This window comes from Ixodes scapularis, unplaced genomic scaffold (assembly GCF_016920785.2).
Source record: "Ixodes scapularis isolate PalLabHiFi unplaced genomic scaffold, ASM1692078v2 PGA_scaffold4__175_contigs__length_147842914, whole genome shotgun sequence".
Classification (NCBI taxonomy): Eukaryota; Metazoa; Arthropoda; class Arachnida; order Ixodida; family Ixodidae; genus Ixodes; species Ixodes scapularis.
In genome coordinates, this window is record NW_024609879.1 from 85,387,554 (window position 1) to 85,407,126 (window position 19,573).

Below are 19,573 nucleotides of genomic sequence, written 5' to 3' on the forward strand. Positions count from 1 at the left end.
CGGCGGGACATGGCAAGTTACGCCTTAATATAATCATGCTGATATGTTGAAAGCATCTAGAATCGTGCGCATTGCTTAAACTGCATAAAAAAATCCTGGTTTTTGTTGTGTTTCGGAAATGGGCTGCAGGGTGACTGCCGAAGCACTTGCGCGCTGAACTGCAGAAATACAATCCAGAGATGACAGTAATGGCATTACCGTATTTTCCGGACTATAGTCCGCACCCGGTGTATAGTCCGCAGGGGGAAATTTGGGGTCAAAAATAAAAGATTTTGCTTAGAAAGCCCGCATTCGGTGCATAGCCCGCACCCGGTGCATAGTCCGCACCTGGTGCTTAGTCGACACGAAAATGTCTGCTTTTGGGCTCACAAAAAAAGCCTATAATGTGCATAAATCATCATTAACATACACTTTAGTGCACAAAATTCGTCACGTCTCGTCATAATAAACGATCTTGAAAAACATAATTCCTGTATAGTCCGCACGCGTAGATAGTCCGCACAGCCAGAAATTTAAACTTTTAAACTTGTATAGTCCGCGGACTATAGCCCGAAAAATACGGTACTCTAATAAAATGACAGTAATTAAATTACTTTTTGTTGTAAACAGTAATGCAATTAATTATTTTCCAGACTGGTAATTTAGCAATGTAATGCATTAACCTTCAGATCTGTAATTCCGAACAATTACTTATTCTTTTCGTAATTACATTTTTTTCCTCGAGGACCACAACACGCAATTGCACTGCACACAAATACCTTCCCATCTTATTTGGCGGAGAAATATTCCTGCCAAGTGTAGCCTCGTTGCGGGAAATAAATGTACGAACTTTTTCCCCACTAAATCTAGCGGCGAAATTTCACCCACCAAAAACTTAGCGGGAACATCTTCTTCACTAAACGACACGTTGTCACGTTACATAGTGACGTCGAGTGAAGCGCTTACGTGACGTCATGCGTGTCACGTGATGTCACGTGACGCTGCGACGTGACGAGAAGTGGTTACGTCACACCGTGAGGTCCTGGTGCACTGTGATGTCAGGTGACGCCACGAGGTTACGTCCCATTTTACGTCACGTGACAGGGACATCGCGCGTCACGTGAAACTCACCCGGGGATCCACAAATAACCTCGCCGTAATAAAAAATAAACAAAAAAGTCTCGTGAAACGTTTTGTGTGAAGGGCTCAGTACGACCACATTAGCGTTTCGCTAAGACACCATGAAAGAGCAAAACTTGGACTTTTGTTCCGAACCTTCCAGAATGTTTCTATCCGGGGTATTAAGATCAACGTCTGCTAACTTCTCGCTTCGTTACGTGCAATTTGCCAACTTGTAAATAGCAGGGCAAAAAATTATATATAACCCGGAATAAATATATTTGTATATCAAAATGTTATTAGGTTAAAAAAAAAGAATTAAAACCAAAACGAAAATGCGAAGCACGTGGAGACCGAAAAGCGTCAAATATATGCGTACCTTCACCGCGTGCGTGTATTACTTAAACACAAGCCACGCAAGCGGGAAAATATGTGTTTGCGAACCAAAGGTCACAACACTAATTACCCCTTCCAAGGGAAAAGAAAAAAAAAAATTAAGCTTTCACTAATGAAGAAAAGTATCGAATTATAACTTTCGAAAACAGTTTTAACGAGGTGCGAGCTTCGCACAAATGATATGCTAATTGCGCCACGCGCCTCATTATTCACACGCAAATAAGTGAAGAGGAGCTCGCTTCAAACCCCGCATTCACTCTACCGGGGGCCTTTGGCTTTTAGTGAGCTTTCGCGGACCTCAAAAAGCCCAGAAGTGCTGGGATCGTCGTTGAACACTCCGGGGTTGTTGTTGTTGTTTTCTATTTTTCCGTCCTACACATACTTTAGGTCCCTATGAATATTACGCCTGATCTAATAAAAAAAATTATTAAAGCAAAAAAGAAAAACCTCAATCGAAGCTTTATATTAACTTTACACAAAGGCGGCACAACTGTGAAAGTAACACGGTCTAACCGAACGAAGAGTTTCGTTTTTACGGTATCGTTTCTTGCATGATGGTGACGTGACGTGGTCGTGCTTTACAGGACCTCTGCCGCACCTGTGCCTTCTTAGTAACGTATCATAAAAAGAAACTTGATATGAAAAACAATTTGGAAAACAAAACAATTCGGCAGAGACACTTAAGACTGCTTACGTGCAGGAATGCGAGAGCATTCCTACATGCAGAGCATTCCGACAAGCAGCGCGCCACTTCTTCCTTTCGCACACGGCGCTCCGGCGGTGACACCACGCACCCTCATTGCGCAGGCGCGGCACACCCCGCCGGCTTCACGACGGATTCCGTGACGGAGCATCTGCGTTGCCCTGCTTTTCTTTGTGTTTTACTTCTGAGGATCGTCCGCTTTGACCTTGAGCGCCCCCGCCGCCTTCTGTAACGAGGCATCTGCGTTGCTCTGCCTTTCTTTGTCTTTTATTTCTGAGGCTCGCCCGCTTTGACCTTGAGCGCCCCCGCCGCCTTCTGTGACGAGGCATCTGCGTTGCTCTGCTTTTCTTTGTGTTTCATTTCTGAGGCTCGTCCGCTTTGACCTTGAGCGCCCCCGCCGCCTTCTGTGACGAGGCATCTGCGTTGCTCTGCTTTTCTTTGTGTTTCATTTCTGAGGCTCGTCCGCTTTGACCTCGAGCGCCCCCACCGCCTTCTGTAACGAGGCATCTGCGTTGCTCTGCTTTTCTTTGTGTTTCATTTCTGAGGCTCGTCCGCTTTGACCTTGAGCGCCCCCGCCGCCTTCTGTGACGAGGCATCTGCGTTGCTCTGCTTTTCTTTGTGTTTCATCTCTGAGGCTCGTCCGCTTTGACCTTGAGCGCCCCCGCCGCCTTCTGTGACGAGGCATCTGCGTTGCTCTGCTTTTCTTTGTGTTTCATTTCTGAGGCTCGTCCGCTTTGACCTTGAGCGCCCCCGCCGCCTTCTGTGACGAGGCATCTGCGTTGCTCTGCTTTTCTTTGTGTTTCATTTCTGAGGCTCGTCCGCTTTGACCTTGAGCGCCCCCGCCGCCTTCTGTGACGAGGCATCTGCGTTGCTCTGCTTTTCTTTGTGTTTCATTTCTGAGGCTCGTCCGCTTTGACCTTGAGCGCCCCCGCCGCCTTCTGTAACGAGGCATCTGCGTTGCTCTGCTTTTCTTTGTGTTTCATTTCTGAGGCTCGTCCGCTTTGACCTTGAGCGCCCCCGCCGCCTTCTGTGACGAGGCATCTGCGTTGCTCTGCTTTTCTTTGTGTTTCATTTCTGAGGCTCGTCCGCTTTGACCTTGAGCGCCCCCACCGCCTTCTGTAACGAGGCATCTGCGTTGCTCTGCTTTTCTTTGTGTTTCATTTCTGAGGCTCGTCCGCTTTGACCTTGAGCGCCCCCGCCGCCTTCTGTGACGAGGCATCTGCGTTGCTCTGCTTTTCGTTGTGTTTCATTTCTGAGGCTCGTCCGCTTTGACCTTGAGCGCCCCCGCCGCCTTCTGTGACGAGGCATCTGCGTTGCTCTGCTTTTCTTTGTGTTTCATTTCTGAGGCTCGTCCGCTTTGACCTTGAGCGCCCCCGCCGCCTTCTGTGACGAGGCATCTGCGTTGCTCTGCTTTTCTTTGTGTTTCATTTCTGAGGCTCGTCCGCTTTGACCTTGAGCGCCCCCGCCGCCTTCTGTGACGAGGCATCTGCGTTGCTCTGCTTTTCTTTGTGTTTCATTTCTGAGGCTCGTCCGCTTTGACCTTGAGCGCCCCCGCCGCCTTCTGTGACGAGGCATCTGCGTTGCTCTGCTTTTCTTTGTGTTTCATTTCTGAGGCTCGTCCGCTTTGACCTTGAGCGCCCCCGCCGCCTTCTGTGACGAGGCATCTGCGTTGCTCTGCTTTTCTTTGTGTTTCATTTCTGAGGCTCGTCCGCTTTGACCTTGAGCGCCCCCGCCGCCTTCTGTAACGAGGCATCTGCGTTGCTCTGCTTTTCTTTGTGTTTCATTTCTGAGGCTCGTCCGCTTTGACCTTGAGCGCCCCCGCCGCCTTCTGTGACGAGGCATCTGCGTTGCTCTGCTTTTCTTTGTGTTTCATTTCTGAGGCTCGTCCGCTTTGACCTTCAGCGCCCCCGCCGCCTTCTGTGACGAGGCATCTGCGTTGCTCTGCTTTTCTTTGTGTTTCATTTCTGAGGCTCGTCCGCTTTGACCTTGAGCGCCCCCGCCGCCTTCTGTGACGAGGCATCTGCGTTGCTCTGCTTTTCTTTGTGTTTCATTTCTGAGGCTCGTCCGCTTTGACCTTGAGCGCCCCCGCCGCCTTCTGTAACGAGGCATCTGCGTTGCTCTGCTTTTCTTTGTGTTTCATTTCTGAGGCTCGTCCGCTTTGACCTTGAGCGCCCCCGCCGCCTTCTGTGACGAGGCATCTGCGTTGCTCTGCTTTTCTTTGTGTTTCATTTCTGAGGCTCGTCCGCTTTGACCTTGAGCGCCCCCGCCGCCTTCTGTAACGAGGCATCTGCGTTGCTCTGCTTTTCTTTGTGTTTCATTTCTGAGGCTCGTCCGCTTTGACCTTGAGCGCCCCCGCCGCCTTCTGTGACGAGGCATCTGCGTTGCTCTGCTTTTCTTTGTGTTTCATTTCTGAGGCTCGTCCGCTTTGACCTTGAGCGCCCCCGCCGCCTTCTGTAACGAGGCATCTGCGTTGCTCTGCTTTTCTTTGTGTTTCATTTCTGAGGCTCGTCCGCTTTGACCTTGAGCGCCCCCGCCGCCTTCTGTAACGAGGCATCTGCGTTGCTCTGCTTTTCTTTGTGTTTCATTTCTGAGGCTCGTCCGCTTTGACCTTGAGCGCTCCCGCCGCCTTCTGTGACGAGGCATCTGCGTTGCTCTGCTTTTCTTTGTGTTTCATTTCTGAGGCTCGTCCGCATTGACCTTGAGCGCCCCCCCCCCCCCCCCCCCGCCTTCTGTAACGAGGCATCTGCGTTGCTCTGCTTTTCTTTGTGTTTCATTTCTGAGGCTCGTCCGCTTTGACCTTGAGCGGCGCGTGCTTGATGACGCATTTTTATTGCCATCTTTCGGGTAGAACGCCGACGTCTTGTCGCGTAAAAGGACAAATAAGGCTTTTGCCTTACTTGCTTTACGTGCTTATTTCGGCTTTCTCCTTATAATGAGCACGCAAGAATGGGAAGGCCGATAAGCACATCTGCGTTCGAGTGCGTTCTACCGCACCGCTTTGAGAAACAAAAACAAATCACCGGCACGTCTGCGCTTCGTATAAAGCGTGGAATCCAACTCAAGGAGTAGCTTGGCACGCGACATAAGAAGGGACGTCCCGGTTTCTCGCAGCCGCAACGCAGTCAAACGCACTCAAACACTCTCAAACGCAATTGCGTGTAAAGCCTGGTTCAGACAGTTGCGTTTGGCTGCGTTGCGGCAGCGAGAAACCAGGACATTCCTGCTGCTTATATCGCGTGCCAAGTTGATTCCTTGAATTGGATTCCACGATTCATACGAAGCACAGATGTGCCGGTGACTCGCTTTCGGTTCTCGAAGCAACGCAGTCAAACGCACTCAGACGCAAGTGTCTAAACTGTCTGTTTAAGTACACGAATGTCATTAAATAGTGACAACGTCAAAAGGATACAATCGATGCAAATTTGAACATTGTAGGTATGCGTTTACGCCAGCAAAGCAAAAATAATAACAACTAAACAAAACCTAATTACTAAATAGACGGCCCACGCCAAAATGAGTCTACACAATGCGGCCATTTTTCCAATGACAAAAAAAAATATAGAGAAACGCAATAAGTAATAGAAACGGAATATTTATTGTTTACTTCGAAACGATTCATCGCGGCTTGTTAACGCACCAGAGGTGGCAAAATTAGTTTTATTTTGTAATTGAATTACATTGCAACGTTTCTATAATCCGCCAAATAAAAGTTCGACTGCAAAAGGAAAAAAGTAGCTTGCAGCCAGAGCAAAATCCGAACCCGGTGCAGAGTCCGGATTGGGTGCCTACTTTACCCGTAAACAATTCTTATGCACAGCGTACCTTGAGAAAGGCCTGCTTCATTAGATCACCAAGAAGCTTGTAACATAAATAAATAATCATTAACGTACTCTATGATTCACAAATTCCGTCACGTCTCATCCTAATAGACGACCTAGAAAAAACATTCCTTGTGGAAGTGACACAGACCAAAAAAACAACGCAGAAAGATGTGACACAGCACACAAAACGAAGTATTCTCATTGCCAAAAAAATGTTGCCTATAACATACCCTTGGCAAGTGGTAAGTGAAAATCCGGATGACGTCACCATAAGTTTGCTAGCTCCAAGCGTGAAGTGCTAATCAAGGACAGCTCGAAAAAAAAAAAAAGGAATGTGCACAAGAAGGCGCATAGAGGCGGACATACTTGGGGCTATCCATTTTGTCTTTTGTTAGCGTTTAAAGAGTGAATTTCGCTAGTGCTTTGTTTCATTTTTTGTGTTCGGCCGCTTGGCTCCAAGTTTGATATCGGTTCAGCGTCACCCTCGAGTCTGACGGTCCCTAGTTCTGAAGATTGTTCTGGAGAATTTTTTCTACTCCAAGGTTTCAAAATGTATTTGAGATACTGAGTACAAGATAAATGTAATTAAGATAGACTAGCAAATACTACAAACTAACTGTAGTTCCAAGATACACTACTAGAAGTATTTGAAATACGGTATGTTGAGTAGAATATTTAAGATAGGCGCAAGTCTGGGCGAACCCTGGTTCGCACTTCTGTTTATTTTTTTATGGCGATACCAACAAACTTATATGCATTCCTAAGGAAGACAACTGACCTTTTCCTTTACTTTTTTCTCAGTTACGAGCGCCGTCTGGGGAGTTGTCTACGAATTACAAATGAAATGCTGCCCGACATGCCTTCGACCGTCAGAACGCATTGGCATCAAGCCGTTGGATTGGTTTTCATTAGGTTTTGTGACCCATACTACCGATTTTAGCAAAAAAAAAAATCGTCAAAATAGACGAAAACGCGCAATGACAAGTGCTCACAACAGGGAGTTTTAAAGTAACGTACGCAAAAAGCCCTGTGTACGCAAACAATAGCGTTGCCGCCACCGCACATGCGTCGAACGCTAACAGCGTTTTTTACGTGGCGTGTGCTATTTTTCGGATATTGAGTGCGTACGCAAAAAGTCGTTGCGTTCATCGTGGGAAGTTTCATGACGCGCGAGAAGTTGGCTCAAGCCAAGACGAGCAGTCCGGAAATGACGTCACCTAGGACTGCTTGGGTCGCGGCGGAAAAAAGCCATTTTAAAACTCTCTTGCGTAACGTGCACTCACGTAAGGGCCACATTTAGCGCTAAAGTGCGTTACTATTGCTCGCGTTATTCTAAAACTCCCTAATGCACGTCGTGCGAAATAGCGACCTCCGAAAGCGGCGATAATGAGTATAGCACGGCAAGAAGAAGGCGTGTGGACAAAATTCCATTAACTCACTAAAGCCATCAGACACTTTCGGAGAGCTTTCAAAAATTTTGAGCGCAGTGCCATAATTCAACCGGCTCTGTCTTGTTACGTTTCTGCCTGTAAAATCTTACCACGTTCCTACACAGGATTAGGGCTCCTACGAGTAAACGCCTACAAACATATGCATACGCACGAACATCTCTACAAATATCTATGTCCCTGGCCCGTGAAGCAGTAGATTATCGGCTGCCGATGGCTCGCAACTTTGCGAGGCAACTTCGAAAATCGTTCGTCTACTGAATTGTAAACAAAATTTGTAAACAGCCATTTCGTTGCCGGACTCGTGTTAGCAGGTATTCTGAGTGTCAAGTATAACGGCTATGTCACGTGCTTATAAACGCTTTATAACGTTTCAATCGTATTTATCGATCGCTACATCAGAGTGGCCCACCGGAGTCAGGTGCTTCTATAGCTCGCGCGCACTCGGCTTGATATGTCCGCAGCATGGCGGGTGTAGCGCGACTTCCTGGGAATTTAGTAAAGGCCCAAAGGCGTGAGCGATGCAAACGGGCGGCGCGCGGGTGACAAAAACAGACGTGGCGCGCGGCGGTTGCTAAGGAAAAGCAACCGCCGCGCGCCACGTCTGTTTTTGTCACCCGTGTGTTTTGGGCTTTGCGTTTCTAAAGAAATTAGCGTGAAGTCCATTCGAATTACGATATTATACTCCGTCCCGAGGTTTCCCTGGCACGCTGTGTGTATGTGTGTGCGTGTGTAAAAAAAGGGGGGGGGGGTGCTGATGAAGAACTAAACTTGCATTCGTCATTTGCGCGATTCATTAGAATGCTCTTGAACTTCGGGCTATTCACCTTGATACTTTACACAATCGTTTGTCACACTGCACTGCGAAGTGAAACGGAGTACGTATAACACCTTGACTGTTACAACAACACCTTTAGTGTACCGTAGTAATAAGATGCTGCGACCCAGCACTCTATTTTTATGGTGAATCACCATCTTTGAGATATTTTACAATCCACGAGTTTACAATAAACACAGAACGAATATTACAAGGGTGAAACTAGGGACTACGCACAATTTCTTTCCTTAAATAAATTGAACGTCGTCCATCATCCCACCTTTGCCTTATGGTTTCGGTGTTCCTCAACTGAGCCAACACGCTCGTCAGTCTAAAAGTTAACATGCGGCGCGTATCTCATACATTTTACCGTGCAAAAATACAGGCGAAATGAAGCGTGCACGAGACCGAAATCACAACCGTGTTAACTGCTCCATCGCCCTATATCTTCGAGAGCTGGATGCTACTTATTTTCCGGTGATCGCCTCCACGATTACGAAGGAAAGCCCATGTTGCTTTGTTCACAACAGTATTGCACATAAAACATACTGTCTCAGTCTCCAAGGAATCTATCTTCATGTCAATCAATACAATTTATGATACAATCTCCTCTAAAGCTGTTTGAAGCGGGAGTAAGGTAGCTTACACATTTTTCCGGAGCAGCACCTTTTTTCACACCCTTTTTGTATCCTTCGAAAATGAAGGGTGTTCTTACACCCCACCTAACTAAAAGAGTGTTTTACTCGAAAGAACGGTGGTAAAGGGGTCTACTCATGCATGAGCCTCCGACGCACTTTTTCAAGACCTTAAAGGGTGTAACATGTTTTAACTATGGCGTGTCATTGTAACGCTTTTCGTGCTCCACTTTGGCACACTGCCTTCTGCCCGAGAAACACTGTAGATATGTCACAGCGGTACTGTGATAGTGTGGCGACATGCCACTGTTGCAGCATCCCACTAAGCGAACTTTCAAAGCAATGTCTTCCTAGCGTTAGCTGCTTCAAGCGTCGCCACAAGCCACAGCTTATACACCAACTCCTGTTTACAAACAAACCATGGTGGATACATCCTTACCCCCATCTGATACACCAATTACGTCAACACAAACGACAAAAGAGCCAAAGGGTAAGGGACACCCTTACACCGCCTCCCGGTACGTGAGGATCGTGCCGGGCTAAGGCTGACATGAAGCATCTCCTTTGGGTCTGCCCGCTGCACTCGGAGCCTCAGACCCGCGCCTAGACCACCATCCAAAAGGATTCTCGGCCTACCTCGTTGCGCGCCTGGGCTAGCCCGGACCCCTTTCACCCCTAAGGTGACCGCCATCAAGCTCTGGCGATCGCTGCTCGGGTACCTCCAGCCTCCAGGACCCTGCAGCTCCACCTGTTAGCGCCCGGCTTCATCCTTCCACCGCAGCGTTTTAACGCAATCAAAGTGAAATAAACGTTCTACCACCACCCCATAGCGGCACGCCACCGGCGACGCGCATGCGCGATGGAATGGGGGCAAGAAGCGAGCCGACGCCCATAAACAAACCATCGGAATGCGATGTTGTCGGCGTCGGTGCTCTTCTTCGCATTGCAATTGTTGATTGTACGTTTTCCTAGCAATATCTGAGTACTTTAATGACCGAAATTAATGAGGCTCGGTACACAGCAAAACGTTGCGTGGATAATGCGACATGCGGCGATTCATTCCGCGTGGACGTCGCAAAATGGACGATAGAGCCTTATGAGTCACGTGATGGAATTCTGCTCGATATTTTCAGTCGCGACATCGCTCAGGCTTTTAAAGAAGCGTTGACGGTAGTGCGATGGTCAACGTCGGTACTGAAAATTTCAAGCAGAACCGAACCATGTGAATCACGAATAACAAGACGGTGATGGCCACCGGTAACAATTATAAATATCTCCTTGTATCTACTGTTTACATCGAACTACTTGCGCCAAACAACCATTAAATTTAAACGTTTTAAAGCCTACAATTACAATTTATCGCAATTACCCCATCAATGTGTGATCTACGGGCCGTTGTCTTTTGAAAGTGTGGACGATAGTTTGATAAAGCAGACGATTTTGAAAGGACAGACGATAGTTTGAACGAAAACACGTGCTGAACGTGGTCCGTGGTTTACAAAAGATTTTGTCATCTTCTGTAAAGTAGATAGCGGACAGACGAACGCTCATGGGGTGATGTCGCATTTCTGAAGTACATGTCGCGGTTTCACGGTGTATATATATATGTTTGTTTCCTAAGAGTAAACGTCAGTTGCAAGTAGCGCTCTGTGTTGTACGTTTCTTTTACTTGTCCGTTGTTTTTAGCGCTTTTAACCTCACATACATCGCCACCACCGCGGCGTGACGTAACAGAGTTGAGTTTGAGACACCTAGCCACTCCATGGACTCTTGCGGTTGTGAGTGAAAACACGAAGTATGTGGATGTCAGACTGCGAAAAAAAAAAAAAAACTCCAACTACTTTTCTTTTTTTTTTAACGAGTCAGGCGTTTATTTGTTTCTAAAAGCCGTACAGGACATTTGACGCGTTGTCTGGGGGGAATCTTATAAACGGTGCATCTGTTAAAATAGTATGATGGTTACTGTGATGACGTTGTTTGCATTCAAAATTCAATCTTAACATCGGTTTTTCGTGTGAAGAATATTTTAATATATAAAATAGCGACCAACAGAGATATATCTGTGTCTTCTTGACTACTGCGTCAGAAACCAGTTCTTTAGCCTACGTGAGTTGTCTTCGAGATGTCAGTCATGACATGATTCGTGATCGTGTCCTGATCACTGATCTTATCATGCAAATCTCAGTTTTGAACCAAGTGCCAACCGAATCATGTTCAGATCACTTTTCTGGGCGCAAACTTATTTCGCAGACTCCAAAAAAAAAAAAAAGCTAAAGTCTTTTTTCAAAAAGAAACATCTCTCAGGATGTTAAACAAGCCCTATGTTATAGAAGCCCTAATTAAAAAACGGTTGTTCAGACATTTTTATGTGGCGCAAAGCGTAGAGTACAATGACTGTTCAATGTGTTCAATGAATTTCAAAGTACGGGTTCTATATTAAGAACTGCAATATATGAAAAGTAAAAAAGTACAAATATTACGACTCCATAGAAAAATTACATTGTGGAGGCACTCAAAGATGACGGGAGGATGAAGCTTATTTTTCGCATACTATCAATAGTGTCGCTAATGCTAGTCTTCCTTGTAATGGCCGGACCTCGCGTCTTAAAGGTGAAATATTATTAAACCAACAAGCCAGGACGTGCAAACAGTCACGTCACGCGCCTCCGCTTCGCGCGCACGGCAAAAACAAGCGGACCGGATATGACGTCTTTCAGCCGTCCCGTCCCCTTCCGCCCTTGTGCGCATGACGCTAAAACAGGAAGCAACTAATAACATCCGCTAGTGGCCGTGAACCAACGCCTCCGCCGCTCCTTGGCTTCTTGCGTCTCTTGCCCGGAAAGGGGGAAGTGGGTGCGGAGGTGGTCAAGGCTTTGTTTTTGCAAATTTACGCTGCAACGACGTCATTCGCCTCTCCTAGTCCGGCATTTCCTGGGGCACACGGCTGGATAACAAGGCCGTGCTGCTAGATTTGTGACGTCACCTATGAGAGGCCAGCGCGGAGCACAGGTTGGATACGAGTGCTGCGTCCGCGTTCGGCTGGGACACGTCTCCTCCTTGATTGGACCCGAGTCCGAACCGAACGCTTACGCGGCACTCGTGCCCAATCCCTACCCCGCGCGCGCTGGCCTTCGGTAGCTGACGTCTCAAATCCAGCACTACGGGCTTGTTATGCAGGAAGTATTTTTCTTCAAAGGTACGTGTACAAACCGGAAACGTAGCACGTTCAGGTTCTGTGGCAACTTTCCTTATGTTTTTCTTATGTTATGTTTGGGCAGCGGACCTCCAGGTGTGTTTCCTGTTGGGTCGTCGTGGCTGACATCACGTGACACTGTGAAATCATGTGGCACCAAGAAGTCACATCGGGATGTCGAGGCTCATGGTGCCGTTACGTCACGCGACGCCACGACGTCACGCGACACTGTGAAGTCACGTGACTTCATGGTTAGTGTGACTGTGTGTGTGTCTGTGCGCAGTAAAGCCGCTTGATGCGTTTAGACCGTGGTTTTTATCGAGGTACCTTAGTGTGCAACAGTGTGCAGTGCCTCGGCTGTCCCCGCAGTTAATTTAAAAACACAACAAAAAAATTGATAATTTCTTTTTTTACGAGACAGGGAGTGGTTTGTTTTCGCGTCTGGCAATAGCTCTACACTTTAAAATCTAATTGTCACTCCTAATTGTCGAGCTACAACTATCCTTCTAATAAACGCATTGAGGACGATACCGACTTCGCCTTTGTGTTGTCGTCTATCAATAGCGACGGGCGCCTTTCAGCGTAAACCGAGAAAGCGGTGACCAACAGACTATTACGGTCACCAGAACTTCCAATTCGTCGAAATACGTACACTGAAAAAGTAACCCATTCGAAGCCAACCCGAGGCGACCTCCACCGTCGATCGATACCCTTAAACACACAGAGATCCACGTGCGCTCGCCGACCTTGTTTATTCCAACTTAGCTTCCGTCCAACGCCAACAACGTCATTGGCCTCTTCTAGTCCGGCACTTTAGAAGTCACCCTTAACTTCTAAAGCGCGCTTTGAGAGTGTGCCTCCAAGACATGCGCAAGATTGCAGCAGAACAAAAAATTAGAGGTCGTATTTTGAACTCCTATTTCTGTTTGTAGTACACGGTAACATTTTTTTTTTTCTGTCTTTCTGGTACAGTTGAGTACTCGGAGTTATTTCAAGCGCCTCCCCATCTTTCCGGGCACTGCAGTGTCTAAACTTAGGGACGACTTCTGTGAAGAGCGGTCGTTAGCAGTTTATAAATGGCCGCCCGGGGTGATCTCACGCCCTATGAATAAGCGCCGACGGCGGCGCCGTTGTGGACCGTTGTGAAGAGGTATAGAGCGGCGACGGGCGGAGGAAGTTTAAGAAGTGTGAACCCTGCATGGTTTACGGGAAGTGTCATCGGCACCTCTTGAGAGCGTGACGTGTTCAAAGGTTGGCGTGAGCGCGCGTTGTGTACAGCAGACGTCGCGTAATTTTGTTTACCTCGATCATTAACGAGAGTCGACATTGAGCTTAACCCCCCCCCCCCAAAAAAAAAAAAAAAAAAAAAAAAAGAAATCGCTTTTTAAATTTGAGGTTTAGACTCTTTATACTCGGGGATTTACACGTAGAAGGCCCAAGCATGTGCAAAGGAAGCGGCACGAGGGGCGCACTTTCCGTTTTGACTGATCGACGTTTTGGTTGTGAATTAGTGAATTACATTTGGAAGCCTGGTTCGGTGTCGTCACGTTCTTGTTTCTTCCAGTCGCGGGTCAAATTATCCGTTTGTTTTACTTCGTTTGGCTTCTATACGGTTTGCGGAAAGACCGCTCTTTGCTCACCGCAATGATACTGCGCACGCGCGCCGATAGCCTTGCCTGCAGAGTTCGAGATAACCATATAAAATAGCGCAAGAAAAGACAAGTACAAAAAGTACACAGGACACCTTGTCTTTTTTGCGCTATTTTAGCGCAAGGACTTGTCTTTTCTATACTCCGCGACAACTTTTCTTGGCAATGCAGTGGAAGGTACAGGCCTGCGTTCCCTCTCCCATTTTGAGTGCGCGCGGGCTCTCCTCCTCTCCCCGGAAATAGAAAGAGGAGGAGAGCCCGAGCACAGCTTTGCTGCGCTCAAAATGAGAGAGGGAACGCGTGCCTGTACTTTCCACTGCATTGCCAAGAAAAGTTGTCGCGGAGTATAGCGCTATTTTATATGTTTACCTAAGATAAACCAGCTAGCCCACCAATGTACCGAGTTCAAGATCGTGAAGGGAATTGCGGAGAGCGTTGCGGAATGACGGAAAAGAAATCTACGACACTCCCTAATCGGGAGTTTTTGTAGACCGTTTTTCCCTCTCCGCAACGAGGACGCCATTACTCCGCGTGCGCGCCGATAGCCTTGGCTGCAGAGTTCCGGATCTTGTAAGGGGTTGCGGGACGGCGGAACCGATCTACGAAAATTTCCTAATGCAGACAACACGGCATGTTACACGAACACGATACACTCCACACGGGATCGCCCAAACATCCTTGGCTGAGCGGCGACAACAAATCGAACGTACCATCTTGTACATTTCTAAGATAAAATGTCCGCCCTTCCCCGAATCGACTGAAAGAACTGAAGGCGAAGTCTCCAGTTTCAACAGCCATCAATTGAGCAGCACCGCCGCCAATGACGCCTCATCGGCGAGATCGTTTGTTCTACGGCGACAAGTCTAATCGACACTTGTTTCGCCGAAAACCGTTCGAATAAGGCGTCGTGCAGAGACCTTGTACGTTTCGAGAAGCACACGTTCCTACAGGTTGCCATCGTGAAAACAAGACCCCGTTTTTTTTCGGGCCGCGAAAGTAAACTGCGCATCCGCAGGAGGCCGAAACTCGTTGTGGTAATATGGAATGTTGAAGTTTAAAACAAAAAGTTACCTGAGTAAAATATATATATTATGAGCCGACATTTACTTACGCTTCGTATTAGTCAAACCATGAAATGGCGTTATGGATGCCCGCGGCATTTGTTGAAAGGAAAGAAAGCAAGGTTGCCGTTTTTGTTGACAAGTTGTTATCACATACATAGATGCACAAGTGCCTTTCTAATGACAGTTTTTGGTTTGACGGATACTACAGGGTGTCACAAAAGAAAGATTACACGGTCTTTTTTACCGCTAAAATAAACTAGGTATCGCCGAACGCTCATTCTCCACCCAAAGGTAGAGCTAGAGGTCACAACCAGATGCCAAAGTTTGAGCCCGATCCGATAACTTAATCAGTTATAAGTGATTTCCTGAAAATTTCAATGGGAAAATGGAGCCCATTTTTGCCCGCTTTCGGTTTCTGGTGCCATATAGAGCCCCATGTGTTCCAAAACTCCGTCGGCCACCATTTTCCCATTGAAATTTTCAGAAAATCAGTTATAACTTTTGATTAAGTTATCGGATCGGGCTGAAACTTTGGCATCTGGTTGTGACCTCTAGCGCTACCTTTGGGCGGAGAATGAGCGTTCGGCGATGCCTCGTTTATTTTTGCGGTAAAAAAGACCGTGTAAATTTTCTTTTGTAACACCCGTATATAGTGCGGAGCGGGCGCAGTTGGAGATTGTTACGATTCGAAAATGGGACACACTGAGCTTTGGCAACGATGTCATTATACTCAGGTCACATCTTTTTTTTTTTTTTCTTTGTCGCGAACGGTTCTTATATTTCTGGTGCACGGAAAGCCGCCTCCTGCGATTTCAGACGAAGCTTTCCGAAAACTGGCAACAATGGTTCCAAAGCACAAAGATGGCCGAAGTCTCTCTACTCTGAAGCCTATAGCTGATATTGTGGCTCTAGGCCGTTCAAAGAAGCGGTTTGAAAGGGAGTAAACATACGGACAGAGGATGAGGGAGAGGGGGATACGAAAGCCTGCGGTGACGTCAGAACACCGAGCTTTGATCGAAAGGATAAGGGGGTATTCGTAAAGGCTGCAGCTGCTTCTTTTTTTATACCCACTTTCTCCGTCCAATCGGAGGGAACAAGAGCATCTTCGGCTTTTCGCGCAGGGCATGGCATTCGAACGCCAAGTGTCGAACGCCAGCGTCTGGCGTTCGAGCGCGAGACCCTGCGGAATCTATATTCAGATTTTTCGCCAATGACAGTGTCCATTTCACCACCAGGATCCAAAATTCACTTTCCGCCTGCTCGGATCCGCCCGAGAATCCGGGAGCGTAAACGCGCGCCACAAAGGGACCGTGCAACGATATTTTGTAGGAGTATTTTTCACTTTACACGAGCTTCTTAGAGCTAGTAGAATTCAAGTATACTCGCAAGCAACGACACTGACCAAGGAACTCCGTCATGGCGGTGTAATTTCGGGGATAAAAGCGAGCGTTTTCTTTCAGTCACTCCTTCGCAAAACTTGATCACGTAGTTTGGAGGTGGGACAGTTGGCATATAATCGCCCGAATGGCGATATTTAAATGCTGCTAGTGGACTGTACCCGACCATTGCTTGAGCACTCGATTTGGTCCGGTAATAATTTATGTTTCGACGAGCATTCGGGTAGGGGCTCTTGCCCAACCGCTACAGGGACGACGATAACCGAACCCTAAAGCGGCCTAATAACTCACCGCGTGTCCTGTGCTTTGCCAACCCCAGCGCTCGGATAAAAAAACATTAGCGGCACATAATCAGCTTCAGATCTCGTGGCAGCATGTTCTGACTATAAGTTAATGAAAAAACGCTGCTGTTGTTTTTTTCGTTTTTTGTTTTCGATTACATTACAGAGTGTGGAGAAAACTAACGTGGGGGTTATTAACAGACTGGTATGGTACCCATCACAAGTATTAAGATTACTTGTAATAAATTGTTTTGTTTTTAATTTTTTAATAATTTGGTTATATTTATTAGGAAGTAATCGCAACAGTAATATCATTACTTTTGAAAGTACTAGAATAACTTCCGAGCGTTACTTTTTTTTCCCTCGCGTTTCTAAAAGCACACTTGTTCCTCCAAGATTACTCCCAAGGAATCCTGGAATCAGATTTCCGATAGGAGAATGGTTTACCGAAAATCGTGGATTAAGAATATAAGTAGCCTATAAATCGATCATTCTAATCCAATACAAGACAGTACGAAATACCCGTTTGCAAACCGGCAGGAAGCACTGCAAGGAGCGAAAGTATGCAGGCAAGCTTGTTAGGAAACGTCACAATCTAAACCCTGAGAGAAGGATAAATAAAATCTTGTCCGTTATGCTATCTCTCAGTCTCGAGGCTTAAATTATGAGGAAGCACTGTCGTTTGGAAAGTCTGAAGTAATCGAAGAAGTAACAGTTACTTTTTTCAAGTAACTGCCAATTACCTACGGTCTCGAGTAATCAAGTAATCTAATTGAGTATTATTTTAAGCAAGAATAACTGTAATTGTAACCGACTACTTGTTTTGAGTAACGTGTACAAGACTGGTTATAAATAGGGTGTGTATTTTCCGGTTTTAACCGAAAAACACCGATAAAGGGGTATCCACACGAAGGAGAAATCCGCTCCTTTGCTCCGCGGAGCGCGCATCACGTGAGACATACGTCATTCCTTTTTGACGCCTCGCGGCGACGTTCTCCCGCTCTCCTCCGTGGCGGAGGCGCGGAAGCTTCGTGCTGTCAGCATAGGTCGGCATTTTAAGCTGTCCTCACTCAAACTCACGATCACTATTTTTTCCTCAATCAGAACTCACGCCCACTCACGATCACGATTTATTCAAAATAGGATCTTCACCCAGACTCACCCTCACGGCTCAACGCAAAACCAAAACTCACTCGCCGTCATCATCACGGTCGTCACGCTCACAGATCATCACGGTCATCATGCTCACAGGTCATCACGAATCATCAGACTCACAGGTCATCACACTCACAGTTCCTCACGGTCCTCACACTCACAGGTCATCACACTCACAGATTCTCACGGTGCTCAATACTCACAGGTCATCACGGTCCTCACGGCACTCACACTCTCAGCTCCTCGCGGTCCTCACTGTTACAGGTCATCATGCTCATCACACTCACAGGTCCTCACACTCACAGCTCCTCACGGTCCTCACACTCGCAGGTCCTTGCGGTCCTCACACTCACACAGGTCCTCACGGTCCTCACACAGGTCATCACGCTTGCCGGTTGCTTTCTTTGTGCTTTTCTTTTGTTTCTCTCAAGCCTTTGGTTTGTCCTCGCGTGAGTCGTGCGGCGGGGAAACCTCTGAGCCACTAACCCAATTTGAAAGAAATGTACTATGTTAATGTTTATGCTCCTCACATTTCTACCAAATTTCGAAAACCTGGATGAATTACGAAAGAAACTAAATGCAAGCTGACTAAAGTGGGTGCGTTTAACTTTCGCCTGCTGACAAGGGCGGCGGGGAAAACAGAAACGCGCCTTCCGACAGGTTACACAGACAATGTCGCAGTGATTAGAACATCGCCTCGCTGTGCATACCTCGCTCATTTGTACACATTGGTACATTTGTACCAATTACTACATATATCACCTCCGTTTCTTTTTTAGTGCCACCCACAGGTACTTCTACGGAAGTTTAGGCAGAATGTATATATAGTAAACATATGGGCATCGACCCATATTTTTTTTTTGTGTGTGTGTGTGTGCGTGGGGGGGGGGGGGGAAACGTTATATTAGGTAGGGTGGTTGCACGTGACGACGGTTTGAAATCTCACCATAATTCCTGTTGACAGTGGTGTCTGTCAGTCGTATGCTATTCTATGATCAGAGGCCGCGGTGGCCGAGTTTTCTTCTCACTTGAGTTGCTTCTGATTTTGTTGATCGACCGTGCTTGCCGGAGTAGGCTGCGATTTAAGGAGAATCATCGGCTGGCATTGTTTTTCAGTCATCTCGGCCTTTATAAAATACTGTCAGCATTCATTATCTTGATACATGCAGCCGTCCTTGAATTGATTTCGTTTGGATTGGTTTGACTTTGGCATGACTTTGCTTGGTTTGGTTTGGAGTGGTTTGGGGGTTTGCGGCCGTCCCCATGTGGTTCTTTGTCGCGCTCTCGATCATGTAGGGCGCGCCACTTTTCATGTGGCGAGCCGCGTCATTCTTGACACGCAGTTTTATAGTGAGCAATCAGTTCGTCGAACAAGGTTTCATAGACAGATTGTTTCATCGACACTGCGATGTTTCATCGGCAGATCGTTTCTTCGACATTTGTTTCATCGATGTGTCATCCGAAGATCGTTTCTTCGACATTCCATGCTCGACAGAGCTTATTACTCAGCCACCATATTACTACATTTCGTCGACACTTTTTTTGTTCGTTTTTGTTTTACTCGTACGTCTAACGACATTTCTCTTTCTCTCTCTTTCATCGACGCGGCGTTGGCTCCTTGACGTCATGCGTTCTTCGCGTGTTCGCAGCGCACTACGGTGTCCGCTTCGGACAGGGCGCAGGTGGCGCTCCTCACTCTTTGTACGCATGCAGTGCAGTGTGCTGTGCGTGGTGTTGGCTGTGCGCTTACGTCGCTTACGTTGCTGGAGTGGTGCGTGCGGCGCGGCGGCCTTTTGCACACGTATGACCGTTTGGCCGCGTGCTCGGCCTGTCTAGCGGATATTGGTTTACGAAAGGAGCGTGCCCTATAGGGGGGGGGATTCCGAGTCAAGAGGTCCAACGAGTCGAAAGATCCA